Source organism: Falco biarmicus, chromosome 9 (assembly GCF_023638135.1).
Source record: "Falco biarmicus isolate bFalBia1 chromosome 9, bFalBia1.pri, whole genome shotgun sequence".
Taxonomy (NCBI): domain Eukaryota; kingdom Metazoa; phylum Chordata; class Aves; order Falconiformes; family Falconidae; genus Falco; species Falco biarmicus.
In genome coordinates, this window is record NC_079296.1 from 6,421,550 (window position 1) to 6,445,512 (window position 23,963).

The 23,963-nt window shown below is 55.8% G+C and overlaps 1 protein-coding gene across 5 annotated transcripts in view; it reads left to right on the top strand.

Moving 5' to 3' along the window:
* RXRA (retinoid X receptor alpha) overlaps positions 1–23,963 on the top strand; it is a 119,339-nt gene that overhangs the window by 49,530 nt on the left and 45,846 nt on the right. The window contains exon 1 of one of the 5 annotated variants that reach the window (XM_056351441.1): positions 6–65. The exons of 2 other annotated variants lie outside the window; for them this stretch is intronic. The gene's annotated coding sequence lies outside the window, so the exon portion shown is untranslated. Of the gene's footprint in view, positions 1–5; positions 66–12,250; positions 12,385–12,434; positions 12,590–23,963 lie in introns of those variants that run through there. 2 more of the 5 variants (XM_056351440.1, XM_056351439.1) reach the window with 2 other exon arrangements.

A 23,963-nucleotide genomic window follows, 5' to 3' on the forward strand; every position in this document is an offset into this window, starting at 1 on the left:
GTGGGATTTCTCAAAGGCTTTATCTCCGCTAAGGTCCTTGGGCTGCGAGGCACGTTTGCAGGCGGGTAAGGGGACCTGGGCTCTGCCAGCCCTCCGGCATCGCTTTTCCCGCGGGGGGTACATGCCAGCGCATGGGGTGGTGGGTGCAGGTGCAGCGGCTCCAGGCGGGGGGGAGCCCAGCATGGGGGGCTGCTCACTCCTAGCCCCGGCCGAGGCTGGCGAGGCTCTGCGGTGAGGAATCTCCTTTTAACGCTGTTGCAGCCCCATTCATCACCGCGCTCCTGCAGCGGGCTGCGCGCCAGCGGGAGGGAGGAGGTGACACTTACAAATAAACAGGGAGGTGGGTGGTGCGTGCTGAGGCAGGGAGCGGGGGGTGTCCCGGGGGGCTTCTCCCGTGATTTATGGCCAAGATGACGTGAAGCTATCAGTGTAGCCTTTGGAAGCTGTTTACTAACAGTGGTGTCTCCTGGATGTTACACTGGTGTGGGCTGCTCATGGGGCTGCGAGGGGAAATGAGTGATACCCGTGCATCGCTCCTGCGACGTCGCTGCTTTTCCCAGAAGCGTGGCTAGGGATGGCTGCAGGGTGCCGATGGGACCGGTGTTCAGCCCTCTTTGAGAGTCTCAGAGATGCTCTTAGGAAGGAGTTTAGGTCACTAGAAGAAGGAATAGAGTAAAATATGCTTAATGAAACAGGCCTGGCTCGGTGGGGGCTCCCCTCCTCCCTGCCACCCCCGGCGCAGCCAGCCCTCGAGCTGGAGGGACGGAGCTGGCACCGGAGCAGGGAAGCAGGCAGCCTGGACACGGGCCAGCCTGCGCACTTGATCCAAACACAGCTGGAGCTGATCTGATGAAGTGAGAGGTTAAGAAGAGAGCATCTGTTATCTAAAGGGGACACACAGTGGGAAACTGTAAGCTCTTTATTCCCCCCACCCCACCCCCTCTGTTCAGTGCATCATCCCTGACTTTATTTCTTTGATTTATTAAGGAAGCCTGCGCTTCCGGGGCTGTAATTAAGTGCCTCTGTGTGAGCTTTTGATAGTGAGTGAATGATATAATGGCTTGCACATTTGCCGTCTGCTCAAGTGCTTTAGGATCTAGATAACATGAGGAGGGATTTCTTCTGCCCACCAGGGAGCTGCAGTGGTGCTGGGGCTGAGTCATGGTGGGGTTTAGCCAAGCGTGGTGGGCTGTGCCGGAGGAAGCGGGGGAGGATGCAGGAGCTGCTTAGCACTGCAGTGGGAGCAGGGTTCAGGGGGTATCCATGGCCCAAGGTACAGTTAGCTGAGAAGGGAGTTCACATCCCCTTGCAGAAGACCATCACAGCATCTTTACTAGCTCGAGTGTTGACCCTCCCAGATGTCCTTGTTCCCTCCCAGCCTCGCGTGGTGCTGGAGGTGGAGAGGGGACCACGACCCCCCGCCGAGGCTCTGGGCTGTGCCACGGTGCCATCCCGGGGTGTTTTTCTGGTAGAGCATCCACAGCCCCGGCAGCATCCTGCCTGATGCGCAGGTTTCCCTCCGCTGCCAGAGAGGAGTTTGCTGGCAGCGCGTTGGTGCGGAGCCAGGGGCTGGGGAGCGCTGGCCGGCAGCATCTCCCGCTGCCTCTGCCAGCTGCTGGAAAGGGGCCAGCGCTTGCAGCCACGCGCAGCTGGAGGTGCCACCAGGATTTTGCTGGAGCTGTGTCACCCCGTGCACCCTCCTGCAGTTCCTTGCACACCACCTCCGCCCCTGCGAGGTGTTGCCCTCTCTATCTCCCTGCACAAGCAAAGGCTCCCGGGCAGGGGTGGCATTTCTAGGCAGATGTGCCTATTACTGTAATGCCAAGGGAAAGGTCTTCTGCTCTGAACCAGGAACCTTGAGCGAGTGGTCCAGTTTGCATTCCCACTGGGCATCTCCATGTGCCACACTCCAGGCTGCCCAGCACGGGGGTCTCTTTTGCTGCTGGCAGCCCTGTCCTTGTCCCTTTTGGTGTCCCAGACCATGCAGGGACCTGGCAGTCACTGCTGATGTCTCCGACTTACCCCAGGGCTCAGTTCTGCCGCCTGGTCCCAGGACGGGTGCTGAGTCTCTGCCTGTGCCCCCAGCAGTGCTGCTCTGGCACACCATTCACCCACGCCTGGGTTTTAGGCAGAAATAACTTTCTTTTTACTGTAAGGACCATTTTTGATGCATAAACAGGATTATTTTAGTGGCTTGGCCAACGGCCACAGGAGGAGCCAGCTCACGGTGCGGAGCAGCATTTCGGCTGCGTGCACACACGCACTTTTGCTGCTGGCGGGGGGGGGGTGGGGGGCTGGGCAGGAGGAGGAGGAGGAAGGGGTAAAAAAACCCGACCCTCCATGTAAATAAACTTAAAAATAAAAAGTGACAGAGATTATTTGCTGCTTAATGAACTAAAATGTCCAACCTCCCACTGAGCGGCAACATTGTTTATAAACTACAGAAAGGGCTTTATTTTAATGGGCAGTAAATCTCATTCATCCCCAGCCCTGGCAGTCCGGAGCGTGCAGGATGAATAGCCTGGCGCTGAACGCAGCCTCCTTGCTCCTGGGCTCCCTCCGGCCAGCTTCTCTGATGGGTATTTTTTCTCCCCTTGCCCACATTTGCTGTTTTCCCCCCTTTCCTCCACTCCTTCCTAATCCCCTCCGCCGTGCTGATAAGGGGGTTATCTGGCCAGGAAGAAAGGAGGAATCTGTCCCTGTGCCTCGGCGTGTCACATCCGCTCAGTTTTGTTTATTCACTTGAAAAATGCCTCCCCCGTTCTGTCTCTGGGTGGCAGCTGGAGAGTGGCCTGAGATAATCACAGTCTTATTTTTTATTTATTCCTCTTAAATAAAGCTTCCTTTAGCCTGCAGGCAGATTTTGTCCGGTTACCCCCATCCTGCTCCTGTGCTCCTTGCTCTGCAAACAGGGCGTGAGAGTGATGGTGAGTGGAGCAGAACCCCCCGTGCTGCAGGCAGATCCCTCTCGCAGGGGACACGGTGACTCTGATGCAGGGACAGTCCCACCGAGCCCGGCATGGGGGCTGGCCATCTGTAAACGTAGGAGCAGCATCCCCTGCCCCACAGATGGCATTCGGCAGTCAGACGATTGCAAGCAGAAAATAATTATTGATATTCTGTCTCAGGCAGAGAGTCGCAGAAAATAAATATATGGTCTGAGCATCCATGGAAATGAGCGCATCCGAGCTGGGGGGGCGAGATGCTTGGGAGAGGTTTCGCTGCTTTGGGTTGAGAGGGATGATGGCAAGTTGTTCTGAGCTAAAAACAGGTTAGGGAGCTGGTCAGGCCTTGCGTGACACGGGGCTGTTGGCGAGCAGGCACGTTGCTGAGGTTTGAGCTGGGGGCTCTGGAGCCACTGGGGAGCATCGGGAGCTGGTACTGGCCACGGGAGAGGGACCACGGTTGGGTCAGGTGGGAATCTCAGCTGTGCCTGACTTTCCCCAGGGACAAATCAGGCACCTGGGAAGCTTCTGACCATAACTCACAGGGTGATGTACTCCTAAGGCATGAAAGAAAAGAATAAGTTATCTATTCCCGTTTGAGTTTTATATCCATAATCTGCCATTAATCAAACTAGGACTACAAGATCCTTACTTAGGCCTAATCAGTGCATAATGGATTATCTACAGGAACTAATAAAAGGTAATTATCTATGCTTTGCAAGTTCCAATTACTGTACTTATATGATCAATTAATTCTTGTAACAGTTTCACAGGTGCGATTTGTGTGACAGCGTTAACGCGGGCTCCAGGCAGAGGCTCAGTGCCTGCCTGGTGGCGCAGCTGCTGGTGGCGTGGCTGCTGGTGGCACAGCTGTGGGTGGCACGGCTGTTGGTGTCACAGCTGCTGGTGTCATGGCTGTGGGTGTCATGACTGCTGGTGTCAGGACTGCTGGTGTTACGGCTGCTGGTGGCACGGCTGCTGGTGGCACAGCTGTGGGTGGCACAGCTGCTGGTGGCATGGCTGTGGGTGGCACGGCTGCTGGTGGCACAGCTGCTGGTGTCACGGCTGCTGGTGTCACTGCTGTGGGTAGCATGGCTGCTGGTGTCACGGCTGCTGGTGGCACAGCTGCTGGTGGCACAGCTGCTGGTGGCATGGCGGCGGGTGGCATGGCGGCGGGTGGCATGGCTGCTGGTGGCACAGCTGTGGGTGGCACGGCTGCGGGTGGCACAGATGCCAGCGTGCAGCACCCAGGACAAGCTGCCTCCACGCAGGGAGCTGCCAGGCAGCAAGGGGCTGGTGCTCACGGGCTTTCAGCCATGCACGGTGGTCCCACTCCCAGCAAAAGCACTTCTGCCCCGTGTTGTTTCCCTCCTCGAAGCAGGAGACGGGGCACGGGTTCGGCAGCCGCTCGGCCCCAGCCGTCCCTGTGTCCCAGGGGACATTACCCCGTCCCAGCACCACCTCGGGGAGCCCCGCTGCCCCTTCCCATGCCCCAGCCCGGCCAGCGCAGCCGTGCAAGCCCCGTGCAAAGGCAGCTGGCTCCAGTCAGCTCCTTCTCCCGCCTGTCCTCACGTCCCTCTTGCTGGCTTGGAGTCGTCGGAGGGTCTTAAAAGGAGGAAGAAATATTCTAGCAATGTCTCTGCAGTTTTAGGGATGGCTTACAATTACAATAAACTTGAGACATTTTACATGTCCACTTGGGGCCCAGCATTGTTACGGTAATTTGAAGCAGACTGAGGCAAGGCTTGTGGCAATGGCAGATCTGAGGCTGTGGCAGGAACCCGGGGTTGGAGGAGGAGAGGTGGTGGGGAATGAAGGAAAACACCATTTCTACGATGCTGGTTGGAGCTATGGAGCCAAATCCTCCCAGGCTGACCCTGGACACCTCTTTGCAACGGTGCAACCTTGACTCAACGACTCAGCCAGTAGTTCTTCGTTCTCTTTTGGGGGATTTTTTTAATCTTCTGGAGCTCAGTGTCACCTTCTGATGTCCCCCAAGACTGCACTGTGTCAGAGCATGGTTTGGGTGAAGTTGTTCACTTAGACCTGGGGTCCTGGAGCCAGGTTCTGCCCCTGAGGTGGCCTTACTGGGACATGTGTCACCTCTTCCACACCCACAGGCTTTGGGTGGTGAACCAACCCTTCTCCCAAGGGTACATCCACAGCCCTTGGGAGCCCAGGGGAAAGTATTTGATGGGTTGAATGAAGTTTTCTCCGGCTCTTCCTTGGCGTGGCATGCAAGCTGCCGGCTGGATGGGTCGGTGGAGCAGGGTAGAGCAGAGAGGCCGGGGCACGGAGCTGCCCTCCTTGCTCATACCTGGCTTTTTCTCCGTGCAAGAAGGAGAAAGCAAAGGATAAAGAGGACAGGAGCTTGATAGGGGGATGACTTTCTGGTGGGAGACCCTGGGGCTTTGAAAGTGTTTCTGAGTCAGGAGCATCATGCTCCCACACAGCCCAGAGACCCAGAAAGGGCTGCTTGGAACATTTTGGTTTGATTTCAGCCTTTGCAGAGAGTTTCATGTCACTGCAGAGGATCAGAAACAAGAATTTGTTTCAATACATAACTTGTTTTTTTTTAAAAAAAACTGTCGACATGGGATCTTTTGAGACTTTCCATTGTTATTTCTCCCCTTCCCCCCAAACATGAAATTAATTCGTCAGTTTCAGTCCTTTTTCTGGGAACGGTCTTGATTTCGTTGACATTTTTGGTTAACAAGGGAAAAAGCAAACCCACAGGAAAAAAAAGAAAAAACAACCCCCCCAAGCTTTTCTACTTAAAAAAGAAACTCCCCTCCCAGCTCTCCCAGTGACCGTGATACAACCACTGCTTTGTTCCCAGCACGGTTGATGTTGTTCCCAGCTTGGTCTGAGCTGCTCCGCCAGCTGGGGACCATCCTGGATGGGGCCGCAGGGGAAGGGGCTGTTTCCTCCTCTCTGCTTTTGCTTGGGCTCGGGGACATGATGGCATCGGTGGTGCAAGAGGGGTGTTTGATGGAGGAGGGCATCTCGGCGAGGGTCCTCTCCGTAGTGGCCACAGCTGCCTGGCTCGGTGGGAGCGCTGCATTGCGGTGGGTTCAGGCATGCCTGCGGGTTTGCCGAGTCAAGGGACGGGGAGGTGGATGTGGGCAGGCAAGGCTTCATGTCTCTGTCACCTGCAGGGGAAACTGAGGCACGCAGGCAACTGAAATATCAGACCTCAGGGCAAAAAATGATGCTAAGGACAGGAATCAGCTCAAAGAGCAGCCCAGAAGCCCCAGCGCAGCCCTGTCCTCTCCCCATCACCATGTGCCAGCCCCCCAGCAGGATGGTCCTCAGCCCTGTGCTGTCCTCCTGCGCTGATCCCCGGTGCCGTGCGCTTCCCTACGCCCAACAGCCTCTGCTTGGCTCCTGGCCTTGTCCACCGCTTCCTTCGATTTTGTTTTCCGAGTCTTGGCCACCGTGCCCAGCCCCGCCAGCGCACGGCAGGGAGGAAGCACTCTCCGTGCTGCTGGGGGATGCTGCCACACGCAGCCCTCGCAGCGCCCGACCACAGCACCCAGCTGCCTCCAGAGCTGCTTTTTTCTTCTCTTCTTTCTTTTGTTTCCATTTCTCTTTTATTTTTTTTTCTTTTCCCAAGCAAGCCACCACAAGCTCCTTCAAACATTCCCCTGAAGATTATTCTCCCACTTGTCTGCAACATGTTTGCAATGCTGAAACTCCCGTTACCCCATCCCAGCCGTCTGTGCTTGCTTTCTTTTCTTGGCTCAGCTTCTGGATTGTAGGGACCAAGTCTGGGCATGCCAGTTCCCATTCAGTACATTTTCATACCTTTGATTCCACCTTCCCCTTGACAGCCCGGGGCCAGATCCCAGAGGCTGTGCAGACATGACTCTCTCTGCCCCGTGGATGTGCCGGCGTGGATGTGAGGTTTGCTGGATAGTGGTGGGGTTCGGAGCTTGACACCCACCCTCTGGCTGCCTCCGGTTGATTTACACCTTTCTGGGACAACTCCTCTTGCACTAAACTCCAAATCAGCGTGATGGCGAGGTAGCAGAGTCGGGTGGGTGATGCTGGCTGGGTGCTCAGGGTCCTGACGTGGGTGCTGGGCTCACCCGTGGGTTCCTGGGTGCAGGAGGGCAGCGATGCCATGCCCCAGCCTGGCTGTCTGACCCATGGAGCTATAGGCTCCCCAAACTGTAGAGTCAGGTGCATTTGTGTCATCAGACAGTGTCAGTGTTAATTAATGTAATACTTCAGATTGCACTAATCATAGGTCTTGTTTGATAAAAACCCCAATCAACCCTATTTGATAAGGTTTGCAAAGTGTGGTCTTGTGGGGTCGATGGCAAGCTGCTGGCTGCAGCAGGCGTAGAATAAGACCGGTACAGAGGATGTTTAAAAATGCCACCCTTGGTGACAGAGAATCGCTGCTAAATAGCTGCTTGGCAGTGGGAAAAGACCAATAACTGTTTGTCGGGATTATGAAGCATGCGGTTTGGCAAAGCCTGGCTTAGCAAGGGTCGAGTGCAGATAGACACATGTTGCAGACCATCTTTGCATTTGTTTGTTCGCTTTGTTTTAATTTGAAACTCAAGCCTCTTCCCTGTGGTTAGATCCTCCCAGCTAAGCAAGTTTTAGCACAGAGAAGTTGCTTAAGGAAGAGAAAGGATGCTGGACGTGGCATAAAGTGAGAGCAACCACTGTTACCGCAAACACTTCCCGACCTCTGTTAACAAAACCATCAGTGCTCTTTGCTTGCTTCTCTCCATTCGGCCCCTTTTCCAAGTGCAGTTATTTTCTAAGCCAACATTGCAGGTTTTATTACTACTGCTTATTATTTAAATAATGCCAGAGGTGTGCACAGCGCTTTACAAACATGGGAGAAGAAAAGGTCCTTACTCAGAGGAGTTTTTATTATAATTTAGATCGTTGTAGTAGAAGTAATTAAGGCTGAGAGGGGGCAGGCAGCGCTGCAGACCAGTGCCAGAGCAGCAAGGCAAATGGACCGGCTTTGAGCGAGGTCCTCATGCGATTTTTCAGCTGGGACTAGGGATGCTGATCCTAGTCCCATCACAGCGAGGCGGGTGATGGGAGAAGCATCGGCTCTGCCACACCAGGTTAAGCCACTGCTTCCTCAGACACAGCTCATCTGACAATGGCGAGATCGCAGGGCTTCGAAAAGGAAAGGGGAAAACAATCGAGGACTTGTGCCACCCGGTAATGCACTGACCCAATTGTGCACTGCTGTGTAAGTGGAGGGAAATTCCTTCCTGACCCTTGTACCCATCAGCCCATGCCCTGAAGCATGAGATTTGATTTTCTTTATCTGGCTTTTCCATAATTGCAGATGTCATGTTTGGTACTCCCCCGTATCTCACCCCTTGGAAACAGCATCTGCTGCGTTAAACTCAATGGACCTTCTCCTCTGGGAGTTTGATCCTGACACTTTTCTGGGAAGTGCCTGGAAGGAGGGAAGGAGACCTGGTCCCATCAGCCTGCCAGCACTTGGGGTTTTTCCCCTGGAATGTGATGGTCACTGGTTTCTCCAGTGGGATGGCAGGTATCCAGGTGTCCCCCCACATCATGGCATATTCTCCCCATTGCCATGGACAGGCATTATTGCAACCTGCCCGAAATATTTGGAGTTTCATTTGTATGTAGACATTTATGAGAGTCACTTAGGAGTTACTGTTGCTCCCTCGGTTTGCTGGACCCCAAGGAGCAGAGTGTGCCAAGGCCAAGACCAAGTCCTGCTGCTGGTTTTTCTTTTGATGAGAAGTCACCTGAGGATGCATGAGCATCTCAAGGAGGTGGTCCTCATGCCCTGTTGAGGATAACCTCTCCATTGAGCATGGCTGGGGCTGCGTGGGGAGCAGTTGCAGGCATGGCTTGGGTACCCTCTGCTGCCTGCTGTGGGGTGGGGGACCGGGGGTTAGCTTGGAGGTGCAACCAGGTGGTTCCTCTCCTTGGCATCAGTTTCTCCAGGGCTTTGCAGGTCCTGAAGAAGGGCAGAGCGTGCTGGCATAGGGTCTGCTGGCCAGAAGGGACAGTTTGGCCAGGGAGGTCCTTGTGGCCCTCAGGGTGCTGGAAGGACACGTGGCTGGCTTGGTTTGCCAGCCCCATGGGTGCACATTGGAGGCTGGATGCTCACCAGTGCTGGCAGGCAAACCTGCCCTCCCCTTGGCTCTGCCCGCTGGCCGGGGGCGGCGTGGGCATGCAGCACCCCTCCAGCTGGGCGGGAGACGCTTTGTTTTGGCATAATGGGTGGAAAGTCCATTTTTCCCCTGAGCTCTCTCCTACCAGCAGCCAGCATCACTCAGCTCCATCTCAGCTCCCGGACTATCTGCCTTTCTGCTCCAGGCAGGAGAAAGGGATGGGAGGGTGCGAACCCCAGCGCTGAGCCGCTGCCCTGCCCGGCACCCGGGGGGCTCCATCGGTGCCCTGCGAGTGGGGAGCCCCTGGGCACAGCCCGTCCCGAAAGAGTTAAAGGCTCTCGCCCCTTCCAGCCTGGGGAAGTGGAATTAGTCACGGCCTTCAGGAGAAGTGCTGGCCAGGTTATAAAAATGACAAATGAGCACAAATCAATAACGAAGTTAGTGTTTTCTGGGAATGCCAGACACGAACGGAAAAGTACATCCACACGGGCTGTGGGCGCCGTGATGAATAGGATGAGCTGCCCCGTGCGCGCATCCCTTGCATGGGCGCGTGCAAGGTGGCACCGTCCCATTCTCCTCCCCATTGTGTTGGCTGTCCCCTGGCACCATCGCTGCCATGGGAAGCCAGGACGGCTCTGCATGCCAGCACCTCCCTGGGTTTTTTGGTGCCTTTTGGAGCAGAGCTTGCACGACGCTGGCTGCTCCTTCAGCGGGAGGCACAGGGGAGGCGGCGCCAGGGTATCGGAGGTTGGGAATTGCAAATGATGCCCCAGGGAAGTTGAGCATCTGATTAATCTTCAGGACACAGGGTAGCGTTTTCACAGCACTGAGGTTGCGTTGGAGGCCAAGTTTCCTTTTCCAAAGGGACTTGGGCATATCTGGAAAGGAAACAGCCTTCTAATTAGATGGCTTGAAAATCTTTACCGTCACTCGTTACAAATACATTAATCAGCCCATATTGAAAGAAGTGCACTGCAAAACCCGACATTATTATTATTTATTGTTTAGATATGAGTGAGTTTAAGCCCTTCCTAGCCTGGGCTGTGTTCAGAAAGTGACCCAACATCCCAGTGCTGCATCTTGGCTCCGGTGTCACTTGTTTCTGTGCAACTAGAAACCTATTTGGGTTGTCCCGGGGATTTTCAGCAGTGCTTTAAAATGGGCAGCTTTAAAATGTATAAGAAAGGGGGGGCAAATGGCCCCAGGGCTGTAAACAGGAGGAGGTGGGAGTGATGGGGCTGAGGTATGGCAGAGGTAGGATGGAGGGGGGGAACATGAAGGCTGTGGTGGAGGGGGGCTGAGCCACTCGGGGGGAGCTAGTTGCTGGCGTGCCACAGGGGGCAATGGCTTAGGAAGAGCAGTGTCGTGTTTGTACAACATTGCAGGGTTGGTGGCTTTCCCAGGGTATTAGCACATTTCTGTAATTAATATAAACTTCCTTAATCGGCCTTCTAAATGTCCTGGATTCCGGTTGACCTCTGGGTGCCTGGGCTGGGTGTCCTGCTCTCTCCTTTGGGATGTGGTGTCTCTCGGAGGCAGTGCCCAGTGCCAGCAGTTCTGTCAGCAGCCTGTCCCTGTCCCTGCACCTTCCCAGCTCCCTCCCGGCCACGGATGCCGTGCAGAGCCTGAAGGGCAGGTGTGAAAATGCAGATATTGATCTCTCACGGTTCTTCCCTGCCTGCAGTGGTCTGGGTGATGCCAGCAGGTTGTGGGAATGCAGGAGATCGCCTTCACGCTGCATCTCAGTGGGAGCAGGGATGCAGACACTTTTTCACTGCCATTAATGTTTGCTTGGCCAATTTGCCACCTTTGCACGTACGCAGACTTCAGGTGCTGCTCTCTGCCTTACACACCTCCTTAGATGCATCAGCCACTTTCTGTCACGGCAAGTGACCCTCCAGACCCTGAGGAGAGCGAGCCTTCGGAGAGCATGTGCACGGGTTTAGTGGCTGAGGGTCACGGATACCTGGGAAGTGCTCCTCATCTCGTTCCTTTGAGGAAATCAATCTGGGATGCTTATGCTGCTCATTTTCAAGGGGTTGTCTTCACCACCACTTTCCAACTGGAAATAGCGAAGCCAGTGCAGGCAAGCTCGTTGTTCTTCCTTCTCCCTCCGTTGTCCTTATGGTGTAGGTGAGGTCTTACCATGCTTCAAGCCAGCTTTTCACTACGCTGCAGGATGGGCAATCCAGAGCACAATCCAACGTGGCCCCAAAGCAGAAGCTCTAACTCCGAACACCCAAAGAACTTGGCAAGCTTAAAAGAACCTTCAGGAAACCAAACCAACATCCCCCTCTCTGTGTGCTTGGAAGGAATGAAGCGATACTTGGGCATGAAGGGTTCCCAGCCCCTCTTTGCGGTCAGCCGAGGTTGCCCTTGGCAGCCGAAAGGCGTGCGGTGCCCTGTTTGAATGAGATGGACCTTGGGATGCGATGGGTGCCATCCCCCTGCTCCCATGGGTGCCTGGCAGCAGTCTGCCCGGGGCACATCTCGCCGTGCTATGGCACAGCATGTCTGTGCAGAAGGTGCTGGCAGAGCCAGGCTGCCTCGGTGCAGAGCCGGACTTTTGCCATGACCACGGCTCCATTGCTGCTGGAGCCGTACTGGTGCACCGGTGCAAAGCAATCTTCCTGCCTTGGGTCCTTGCCAGCGCTGAGAGCTCTGCCCCACGTCCCTGAGCATGCGGTGGCACAGATCCAGCCCCTGCGCTAATGAGATGGCTTCAAATAAGAGTTAATCATTTGCCAGCCGAATGCTGCCGGGGTGTATCTGAATTCCTCGCTCCTATGGACACGCTGTCGTGTACTAGATTGTTGTGCTCTCACCCAAAGCTGCTGCACCAAATGTTTTGCAACAAAAAACCCCAAACCACATGAAAGTAGTCGAGTTTCATATTTCATTATAACCCCAAATTCAGGTTTGCCAAGAGTTTCAGTAGTTTTATGAACCTTTCCCATGAACCTTCAGCAAAGGCTGTAGCTGAACCTGATGTTGATGAGAACCCAGGTGTGACTCAGTCGCTTTTGAGCAACTTTTGAGGTTTGTGCAAATGTGAAATTTGAAGGCTTTCAAGAGGAAGGAAGAAAGTAACACAAAAGCACGTCAGAGCTGATGACAGCATTTGCAGGGAGCCCTGTGCACATCTGGGGCCAAGCTGTAGTTCCCTGGGGACCTGGGCCCGGAACCCAGGCACCCGTGCTGCTGGGCTGGCACGCCTGGCACCTGGGCTTTGCTCCGGGGGATGCTCTCAGCGTTGCTTTGAACCCACTGGGCAGCATCGCCATCACCCCAGCCGCTACGATTCAGTAAGTGCTGGTGCTCTGAGCACTGTGGCTCTGGGGGCCAGCCCGTGGTTCTCGTGGCAGCATCTCCCGGCATCTGCCACGGCTGGGGCTGCTTTGCTTTGGAGCGGTGGTGGGTGAGCCCAGGCTTTGCTCTCGGCGTTGCTTTAGGAATAACTCTGCGAAAGTCAGCGGTGTGCAAGGAATCTCCCGAGCCAAAAAATAAAAGGTGGGTGCCATGCAGGGTGGGGACGGGGGTCCTTGCGAGCCACGCCTGGCGCACACTGTGTCCTGCCTCGGGATTATGTGTGTTATTATATCCACACGCGGACTGCCTTTTCGGCAGTGCCGTCTTTCCTTTCTCCAGCAATTTCCTGAAATAACGTTAGGGAAATGTGAAAATCTTGAACTTTTGAACCTCCCCAGAGGACGGCGTGCAGGGGGGTGGCGGCAGGAGGGGGGGACGCCTGCCTTCTGCCTGCCGTTTATTTTGGCCACAGGACCTGGTGATGGGGAGGAGGGGGCTCGCTGGTCCCCTGGCCGGCCGAAGAGCCAGATCAGTGCTGCCCCTTATTAATTAATGGCTTTCTCATCGGTGGGTCAGAGAGGCGAGGAAGCCAGAGGAAGTTTTCTTTTGCTCGCAGATGCCGGGGAGAAGGGGAGTGCCTGGGCTGGGTGGCGAGGGCAGGGGGTGACGTGTGGGGGTGATGGATGGGGCCTCGGCGTTTTAGCTGGGCTCTGGATGCGGGCAGCTCACGCCGGTGAGGAAGACAGGGGAAGGGGAATACGCTGCGCCTGGAAAGTACTTTTCCCTCTGATGAACTTCAGAGGCGTATAAATCACTGCCAGGCTGCAGCTGCGAAGCATGTGACGCTGGCAAATTAATGGTCCTTTGGAAAACGCCGGCCATCACGCTCCCCTCCTCGCCTTTTAAAGGCACAGCCGGCAGCCCCATGTGTGGGAACTGGGGGGTCGGGGCTGGGCTGGAGGAGCCCCATGTGCCTGCTGGCCCCTGGGTGAGCTGGGGCTGGGTGTGCCTACGGAGGGGAGCTGGCACGAGGGGCTCCTGCAGCGCTCTCTGCGGTGCAGAGCTCTCCGTGGTGCAACACAATCAGTTGTACAACACCATCTGTGGTGCAAAGCTCTCTGTGGTGCAGCACGATCTGTCGTACAACACTTATCTGCGGTTTAAAGCTGTCCACGGTGCAAAGCTCTCCGTGGTCCAACACAATTCCTTGTACTACAACACCATTTGTGGTGCAGAGCTCTCTGTGGTACAAAGCTTTCCATGGTCCAACACAATCCTGTCATACAACACTGTGGTGCAAAGCTCTCCATGGTGCAGTGCAATCCATGGTACAAAGCTCTCTATGGCTCAAAGCTCTCTGTGGTGCAATGTTTTCCATGGTGGGCTCCTGCGGTGCAAAGCTCTCCGTGGTGCAACACAATCCATCGTACAACACTATCTGTGGTGCAAAGCTTTCCACGGCTCAAAGCTCTCCATGGTGCAGTGCAATCCATGGTACAAAGCTCTCTGTGGCTCAAAGCTCTCTGTGGTGCAGCACTCTTCATGGTGGGCTCCTGCAGTGCTGCCTGTGGTCCCTGTGCAAACAGGACCCAGATGCTCCTGGGGATGTAATTTTTTCCAGGGTGCCTTGGGCACAGGGCGGGTGCCTGGTGGGAGCTCCTGGTCTCTGGGTAGTGGTGCCTCTGCTGCGCACTTGCCCACCTGGGCTTTTGCCACAGCAGTGACCTGTGGAGGATGGAGACACATCCAGAGCACAGGCACACCAAAACCTTACAGCTGGGGTGTTGAATTTGCAGTTGAGGTGGTCAACACGTCAGGGGCTGGCCACCCACCTGGTGCAGTGGGTTGCCAAGTGCTGTAAGCAGAGGACCATGGAGCATCTTTCTGATGGTGGCATCGCGAGGCCACTGCATGCGAGGGCTGGGCATTCACGCTTGTGGGGCACGGCCATCCCATACTGACCTTGCAGGCAAACGGCTGCAGGGCCAGAGGGCAGTGGGAGACTCCCTGGCTCAGCCAGGGCCACCCATCCTGCTGCCTGCCCATCACACCATCTTGCTTGCTCCTCTTCCTCGCTCTTAAAAGCTGCTGCGGGAGAGGAGGAAAATCCAGTGCTGCAACTTCTGCCCGGTACTGCTGGTATGCAGGAAGGGGAGGGAGCCGAGCTGAGCCAAACAGTTAAAAATTACTAAATACTTCCCTAATATAATTAGGTTTCCATGCAAGCAATTGCCTTAATTGCCAGAGGGATGTGGGGCAGTGGGGAGGGAGCCAGCCTGGGCTCTCCCTGCACTGCCGCTCCGGCCAGCATTTCGTAACCCAGTGCAGCGATGCTCTGCTCGGGCTGGACCGAGGACCTCGTGGGGGAAGATGTCCCCAGGAAGCCCAAGTAAGGATTTGGCCCAGGCTGAGAAAGAAGTAAATAAGTGTGTTTTGCAAACATTGTGGGGCTGGAGGCGAGCACTGGCAGGGGGCTCTGCAGGACCCATGTCAGCCCCCCACCCCCGGATGGGTTTGCTGGGGGCTCAGCTCGAAGGCTATCTGGACACACTGCAGTTTAAATTGCTGTTTGTTTTCTAACTGCTGTTGGAGCAGGGAAAGTTAGGCAGGCAGGCAGGGAAAAAAAAACCAACAGAGCCCACTCTGTGATTTACGTGGTAAGGGAGATAAGTGGGGATTTAAAGAGAAGGGAATATATAATTGAGACGAACATGTAATATGAGCACGGATCCAAACAGAGATCGTAATCAGAAGTGTTAGGAGAAGCTGAGGTTTATTAATGAAATGTCTCATCTATTTGTCAGCTGAAGAGGAACAGCCTTTCCCCAGCAGCCGGAGGTGGAGGGGGCGGACGCAGGGATTGCGCTCGGTGTTCCCGCTGCCGGCGCAGAGATCGAGGCTGCCATCTTCCTGCCCAGGTGGATGATGCTCGGGCCTGAAAGCGAAGGCAGGGTTGGAGGAAAAAAGGCAGTACATGGTTTTTAGGAAGCTGGACATTGTCATTTTCCTCACCATAATCTGCTGTGGAAGTCTGGAGCTGGCAGAGCTCTGATAACTGCCCAAGGAAGGGCTTCCTCAAAGCCCCTCTCCTCCTCTGCTCTCGCGCCCAGCGCTCTGCCCTGGGGTGCAGTCACTTGCCGGCTGCCAGGCAGGCACGGGGGTACTTGGCAGCTGGAGTAAACGCCCCGCAGCCTTGGGAGCAGCCTCAGCTGCTGGGTTCAACCATGCATCTGCCTGTGGGTCTGCGTGGGGCTTTTCCACAGCTCCGACCTGCTCGTGGGAGCAAAATGCTCCTGTCCAGCTCGGTTCCTGCCCTGGCACTCGCTACGGCTGCCTCGCTGCTCACCCTGAGACCAGTGCTTGGCTGCCCTGCAGTCCTCCCTCTGCTCCTGGCCCGGCTGCAGCCAGGTCACGGTGCCCAGGCATGTCTGGGAGCCGCTGCTGACCGCGTGTCAGCAGCCACGTTGGCTCGCAGAGCCGCGGTGTTGGCTTGGGAAAACCCTACTTCTGGAGCCTGGAGCCTGCAGTCTGGTGCAGGCACATCGCACATCTAAGCCAGCTTTGGAGGGAACATTGGTAGACGTGTGGAGCGTGTGGAGCATGCAGTGCCCCATTAGTGTCACTGTTTTTTCAGTAGCCAGCGTGGCTGGGAATTTAGCTGGTTTGTTCTTGCTGTATGGTTTGGTGGGTCTGCTGCCCGGGTGATGTATGGCATGTGGTATAGCTCACCAAGCGCCTGGTCTCGGGGTGACACCGTGAGAGATGCACACCAGAGCATAGGGGACAGTCGCCCTATTTCATCCTCCGCTCGCTCACTGTGAGCCCTGCCGCAGCGTTGCTGCTGGGGCATCTTCATCCGTTGGGGTTCCTCAGGCACGAGGACGATGCTGGCAGCATCCGCGGGTTTAACCTGGGGCCATATGCAGTTCCAGCAGGGAAAGGCTCTGACTATACGTGAAGTGAACATTTTTGTAGGGGTCCTTCCCCTTCCCAGGCCCTCACAGTTATCTGTGGACTGATGAAACGCCTGGAACGCGGAGACCCGCTGGACATTGACCCAGCCATGCCGAGCTCAATTAGCTGAGGCTATCTGATTGGACTTGGCACAGCCTAATTAGCTTTGGATTTGAACCAGAAACTCAAACCCAAAGACAGCTTGCAGGCAGACCGTCCTTTGCTGCAACCTTGCTGGGATGGGGAAAGACTTTCTGAAGCCTCTTCTGTCACCCGGGAAGGGGGAGCAGCCCACTGACCCTGCCTGCCCATCCCGCTGGCCACACGGCTGGCATCGAGGGGGCTTAAACCTTCCCTCCTGGCCAGTGGGTGTTACTGAATCCAGGGGGATCACGTAAGACTGGAGGCAGATGCTTTCTCCTGAAAAAACATGTGTGCCCTCTAGTTTCCAGAGGGAACTTCCTTTTATTGAAGGTGACCCGGCTCTGGCAGCTGCCATCCCTATCTTATCCAGCACCTTCCTGGGTAGGCACCCAGTTCTCGGGCTCCTTCCCCTGGACCTCCAGCTGCAGTGCATAAAGTGGGTGGTTTGTCTCTGAGGCAAGCGGCTGGCTCTGGAGCGTGCTCCAGTCATTGGTGGAGATGTGGAGAAGGAGCTAAGATGGGAACGGCTGGCTGTTTTGGGACCTTAGGATCCTTTGCCCATCTGGGTTTCCAGCTCTTTGTGCTCTGTGAGCATTAAAGCACAAAAATGCTGGTGGGAAGGGAATTCCAGGCGTCTGTTGACCGACCTAATGCCAAGCATGAGCTGGGACGTGGGCATTTCTCCAAGGAGGCTTGGAAAATGGTGTTCCCATGGGCTGCCCTTGCACAGCTCCCAGCAGTGAAGCCCTCTGGAGGGATGGTTCATCCCACTTGGATGCACATAAGATCTCTCCTGACCAGGTGAGACACCTCATGCCCAAGCCAGGCTTGCTGTGTCTCAGCTGAGGGATGGGAAGACCCATGTGGCCTTGTGGTCACTTGCTGTCATCCAGCATCTCCTGAGGAAAACTACCATACCTCTTTTTCCGGAAAACTGGGTTTGTGCAAAACCAGTTAGTGGCATTGCCTTTTGCTGGTCGCGGTGTGGCTGGTGGCAGTGCAGCTTCGGGGTGTTGGGATGCCAGCTGCACACTGGCAGCGAACACCAGCGCCAGCCGCGTTGGATCAATTAAAGCCCATTATGCCAAGTGAATGACTGTAATTATCTCAAATCTGGATTAATGCACGCGCACAGCACCGTAATATAATCCGTCTGGCTGGTGGTTTGTAGGCCGTTGTTCCTGGAAGCCAGACGCAGAAGGGAATCCGCAATACGTGGCCGTATCCTCCCCCTCTCACCTCCTCCTGCTGCCTCAGACCCCAAGGATGGAGCTTGTCCCATTGGATGGATCCTGCACATCCAGTGTGGGACCTTTTAAAGAGATGTGGGCCAGCGATTGCTCTCAGCACTGACTGGGAAGTGTGGAGGTGCTGTCTCTCCTGCCAGCACCTCCGGTCCATCCCGGTAATTGCCAGACACAGGGTAGATGTGGCACTGCCCCCAGCATCTCTGGGTTCTGCACCTCTAGGAGCTGTTAGCAAGGGGGAAGGATGTGGTTTAGCCCCCAGATCTCAAAGCTGGTGGCAGGGAGAGCCGCTGGGCTGCTCTCCCACCTGGTCTTTGGGATCTGGCTCATCCCAGATCCCTGGAGGGAGAATACGGAGAGGCGTGGGGTCCCCTCGCCAGCTGCCGGCAGGCAGGGCAGCGGCACATCCCAAGGGGTGACGCCGTGGGAAGCAGCGGGGCCATTTATTACTGCCCCCCGGGCTGTGAGCCCCGCAGCGGGCTGTAACCCAGCCATGGGCATGGCTCGTGGGGAGCGGAGCGTCCCCTCTGACCCTGGGGGTCGGCAGCCCCAATTCAGAGCCGGGAGCTCCCCTTCACCAGAGCTCTCAGCCCTGCGTCATGGCACGCTTTGGGCTGCTTCTTCCCCTGCCTGCTTGGAGCGTTTTGAGGGATTGAGAGATGAGGGGAGTATTTTAGGGCTCAAGGCAGCAGCTTCCCTAGCAGGGGAGCTTGCTTAGCTCCAAGTCTGAGACCCTTCCTCACATCCATCCCGCTGTCGGGAGTGCAGCATGGGGAAGGGACCCGGCTGCTGGGGTGCGATGATGTGGGGCAGCGTGTGATCCGGGTTCGCTGGCGGCCCTGGCACGTGCCATGTGTGCGGCTCGTTGCCACGAGGTCCTGGGGGAGCTTCGATGTGAGACGAAACTTCTCTTTCTGCTAGAGCAAGACTAATGCTTTCGAGCTCCCCTTGCGTCTCACTGGATCCTGCTTGGTTTTTCATAGCTCAGAGCGTAGCACCCCCTCAAGGGCAATTCTAATTTCAAATTCACTTCCAATTTGCCCGTAAACCCATAAAACTGCAATTGAATGTAATTAAAAGGCCATAATGAGCTTCAGCAACCTGCGGGACCACTGCGCTTTTGCTCTCACCGTGCTCTTTTCGGAGAACGGGATGGAGTCAGGGAGGCTGCGAAGGTCAGCGTGGGCAGGGCGGGGGAGGGGCTCCAAGCAGAGCTCCCCAGTTCCTGCGAGAGGACAGGTGGACGTAGGGAGGCACCTGGGTGCCACCAGCACCCTGTGCCCACGCTGGTGATGCCCGTCAGGGAAGGCTGAAGGGACCCCCAGGTGCAGCTCTCCATCTTTGCAGAACAGAGGGAGCATCTTCCCCTCTGTTAGCATCTTCTGCTGCATTTTTGGCTTCACCGATGCTCTTTGGAGGCTGGAAGGGTGCCAGCAGGTCCAAGTCCCCTCTCAGCATGGCCTGCTTTGCTTCTGGTTGTGTTTGGGGCAGGTTAGTGACAGGGGACAATTGCAGTGACAAGGGCTCAGCCTTTGTGCTTTGGGAGTGAAGTCTGGGTCCCCCAGACTTCCCTTTTGGGGGTGCATGGGGGCACCCCGGAAGATGGAGAGATGCCACCCCAAGCGGGGTTTGCTCAGGAGCTCCTACCACCGCCATGTTTGGGGCAGAGAGCCGGGTGGGGGGCAGCAGCCCCCATCCCGCTGCCATGTGCCAGGCAACACCTGTACCCCAAAAAGCGCCGGGCTTGGAGGGGCCGGACAGCCCCCGCTTTGGGCTGCGATGGCAGGAGCTGAAAAGAGCTGCCGCGTTGAGTCCTTCAGCAGACGCCTCCCGGCCCCACTGCCAGCCCAGGAGCCCTGGCAGTGACACTACACTGCACCTATTATTGCCTGTTCCTGCAGCGGGTTCCCAGCCAGTAAATTAGGGGCACTCGCTGAGCCGCTGACAGCAGAACAGAGCGCATTGTAAGAGCAAGGACAGCGCTGGCCCTTGAGGGATGAAATAGGAGCCTGTAATTTCTCAGGACTGTTGTGACATCTTTGCACAAGCATGTGATTGAGTCACATTTGCTTTATCAGCAGAATCCTTGTTTGCCTGGGTGCACCCTCCCCCTCCACCCACCACTGCCAGGCTGGGGAGAGCCGAGCTGCGCTGCCCGCTCCCCTCCCCTGGGCTCGCTCCCCCTTTGCTCTCCGAGGGGCTCCTCACACTTTCCATATGTCAACGCTCTCCCGCTTGCCCACGCTTCCTGCTTTTACTTTCTCCACGCCGAGGGGGTCTCGGAGCCTGCCCCGTCTGCTTGGGAGGGGCAAACGGAAGAAAATATGGGTGGGGGGTCCGCCGCGGGTGGGGGAGATGGGTGGTGATGGGGGTGCGTCGGAGCAGGAAGCCGGGAGCGCTGGAGGAAGAGGCGTTTGCGAGCGTTTCCTCTGGTGACATGGCAGCTTGCAGGGAGAGCGGCTTCTGGAAAATTCCTCTTTTTGAGTCCTTCCCCCTCAGAGACGGGAATAGCCCCTGCAGGCTTCCAGCTCTGCCAGGGGCTCCGGGAGCGGGATGTGCTTGTAGAGGGCTTCTGAGAGGGTAGGATGGGGTTTAAAGGCAAAAAAAAAGGCAAAATGAGCCCGCATGCCAGCGCTGAGCATGCTTGGTCAGCCCCGGTGTGGGGTCTGTGCCCCCCCTGTGCACACACATCTGCAGTGGGGCTGCTCCCCCCGATCCATGCTGGCGCGGAAGCATCAGGCAGAAGCATCCCATTTTTTGCTGTGGGTCCTGTGGTGGGGGATCACCAGACCTCTGGGCATCCGGGCTGTAGCAGGCGATGGGTTGAGTTAGGGGTGAGTGTCTCCCAAAGGTGACCTTGCGGTGCTTTAAGCCAGAAAATGGGAGTACTGGTGAGCCCGTGGTCATCCACGCAGGTTGCCTGGGGAGAGACCCCCAAACGCCACCCAGCACTTGCCAGCCTGAGTCCACACGACCACATAGTCGTCTTTCTCCTTGGTGCTGGGGAGGTCTGATGTTACCTGCAAAGCTGCATTCAGAGGAGAAAATAAAATAGGGCAGAGAGGGAGAACGAGTGTTGGAGCTGCAGGGACAGAGGTGTCCCAGCTCTGCCCCGTGGGGTGGGGATGCTGCCCGCTCCGTGGAGTGCTGCTATGAGGTTTGGGGTGGGCACCACTTTGGAGAACCCCTTGGCCCGGCGATAGGATGCTTTTGCACTGCTTCTTCCCCTTCAGCTTCTGAGAGGAGACCTGAGGTTTCCCTGAGCGGTGGCAGCAGGGGCTCAGGCTGCGGGAAGGAGGGGTTGGCGTGCAGAGTGCAGTGGAAAAGCTGCTCTTGGGCACCGTAATCTCATGCCACAGCCTGTCAAGCCCATAAAGCGGAATGCTGGCAGGAGGCAGTAGCTAATGCCTGCCCATCGCCTGCAAGGCTGGCAGCACGCAGAGAGGTGCTGCTGAATTTCCTCCAGCCAAGGAAACCCCCTGGAAGGGGACCCCAGTGCTGGGCTCGAAGCCCCAAAACGCGCCTCTGCTGGGTTTGGCAGCTCTTGCTGGCAGGTTTCGGCTGTCTCGGGTGGGAGAGGGGAGCGGGGATGAGAAGCTGTGTGGCTTTGAGGTTTTAGTTTGGTCAAAGTGAAAGCCAGCGGGAGGAAGAACCCACCTGGAGCAGAGAGCAGCCGAAACTGTGTTTCTCACCATCTCAGTGTGGCTCAAACCGCCACAGCATCTCCTGGCACTTCTCAGGGGAAAGTGCTGATCGCAGCTGAAGAAACTCTCCCAAACCTCGGAGCAGGTTCCTGAAGAGAAACTGCACGTTCACCAAGCCCCAAACATAAGGCATTTGCACTTTTAAATGCCTGCAAAAAGACACATTTCTGTGTGCTGTCTCCCGTGCAGGCTTCGGGGGGGGGGGGCGAAGGGGGGGGCTGTGAGGGATGTTCTTGGATTTGTCTTTGTACTCAGGTCCAGAAATGTAAAAAAAACCCCGCAATTCAAGTTATTTTTTGGTGAAATCGCAGCTACTGAGGACCAACACGCTTGATTGCGCTGTGGACCAGTGCTCCTGCACCCTTTTACCTATAGCTGTGGCAGCAGTGCTCAGAAGGGATGTACGGATAACATACAGCTGCTTCTTCTGACACCTTTGGATGTCCATTCCCAGGGATGCCCCTGCCACACGCCTGGCGCCTGAGTGGTTTAAGGGGATCAGTTGCTTCTCCTTGCTGGGCAAGGTGCTATAAGTGCAGTTTAATATGCTTGGGCCACGAGATGGTGCTTGTCTCTTGGATCCAGGGGTGCTTTTCTGGGGTGACAGCCACATGCACCGTGTGGGTCAGCCTCCTGAGTTTGCCCAAGTCGGGCACTGTCAGGTCCACGGCAGCAGCCAGCACTGGAAGGGGACAAGGAGGTTCTTGCTCCATCCTTGCTTCAGTTCTCAGCTGCGCTGGTATAAATTGAGAGCAGACTTACTCAAGATTGTAGGCCAGGGGCTATTTAAATTCATCCGCTGTAAACATACTCTCTGTGAGTTTTGATCAGGGACAAAAGTGAGGACCTGACCTCTTGTGGTCACTGTATTACCATGGCGATTTTCAAATGGAAACTACCGTCAAACTGTCGTGTCCTGCCCAGATTTGCTGCCTGCCCGTTGCTGTCAGCATCCCGCCTCGTAGGTGGGTGCAGGCTGTTCGCCGGTGGTGCCTTGGTTTGCTGTGCTGGCTGCACCGGGGAAGGCGAAAGGAAGGGAGGTGGAAACCTCCATCATTTGAGGTTCCTTGGATGGAAAGCAAACGGGGCGATTTCTTCACTGCTTTTGAGGAGTGAGAGCAAACGGACGGTGATTTTCACTACCGAGTTTGTTCAGGGAAACTCACCACCCACAGAGGCACGGAAAGAAAGAACAGTGCTCGCAGGGCTCAGTGCCCTGCATTTACGTGCAGATTCCTGTGCATTTGGGTGTCAAGAGTTTTGAACCTGGTCAACACCAAAGAGACGCTGGAGAGCAGAGGAGGAGGGTGTTTCCAAAAGCGTGATCTCAGCTGCTGGTCCTGATCCCCTGCAAACGTGGCCCCACAGCACTGCAAAGCCCTAACGTGGAGGGCTGACTTAAGGAAGGGAGTGGCAACCCAAATTTAGAATTTCCTGCTGTTTAATACCCAGAATTGATCTGCTTTCTGATTACGGAGGAAGAGGTGCTGAGGGGGAAAAAATAAAATAAAAAAAAACACCACCAAAAACGGAAGCTGGGGGATGCGGGCGGCTTTCCAAATCTCGGCTGGCGTCAGGGCTGGGCGCGTGGGGCACTTGCACCGTGGCGGCTCCCTGGAGCCGTGGGGTGCCTGCAGACCCCTCTGATCCCACTCAGCTGGGCTGTGGGGTTGTGTCCTGGGTCCCCAACCCTCCTCGACTGCAGAAAAGTATGGCTCCAGGAGTCTGTGCTGTGAGATATGTTTGGTTTTTTTTTAACTTCCCCTCTCCGAAGCAGAGTGCCGAGCCACTGAGCTGCTGAGTAAACTCCCTGGATATGGGAGAAAAGGTTTTCCAGCAGAGCTAGGTCACTGTAGTTTTACTGGCAAAGCCTCTTAGGCATAAATGAAGATTATACTGGTGAAAGCTTATGCTGGTACAGTTTATTCTGGTACAAATGAGCTATCCTGGGAAAAAAGCACCTCTGTGCTGTTGTAATAGTTTCTGCTCTGGGCCATTTTGTGGTCCTGAAATGTTAAAATCACAGCCCTTCTTGGTGTTGCCATATCAGCAAAAGCTGTTGTTAGCTGTCAGGCTGCTGTGGACGTACCCTGGCCAAGCAGCAACACTTGAGTCCCCTGCACTGGATGGTGAAATGCAACAGGGAAGTATTGCGAGGGCTGGTGGCGTGGTTGGATGCTTTCAGCGCTCCCATGGGTCTAAACCTGCCCGCCCAGGCTGCATCCAGACATGGATGTTTGCTGGGCCAAACTGGAGGTTTCGGCTGTTGGCCCCAAGGATGCCAAGGGGATGGAAAACAGCAGTGAGGCTGCCCAGGGACATTGTCTACCTGGTCTGAGTGTCTGATGCAGCCAGGTGAGGATGGGGACAAATGTTTCATGAAGATGTTTTCTTCTCTTATTGAAAATTAATAGTAGGTAAGAGATTGCTGTCTGTCACGGAGGCAGGAGAGAAAATAAAAATACGAGGAAGGTTGATTCAGCAGTCGTGATGCTAGCCTGTGTCTTGCAATAGCCAGGATCTATT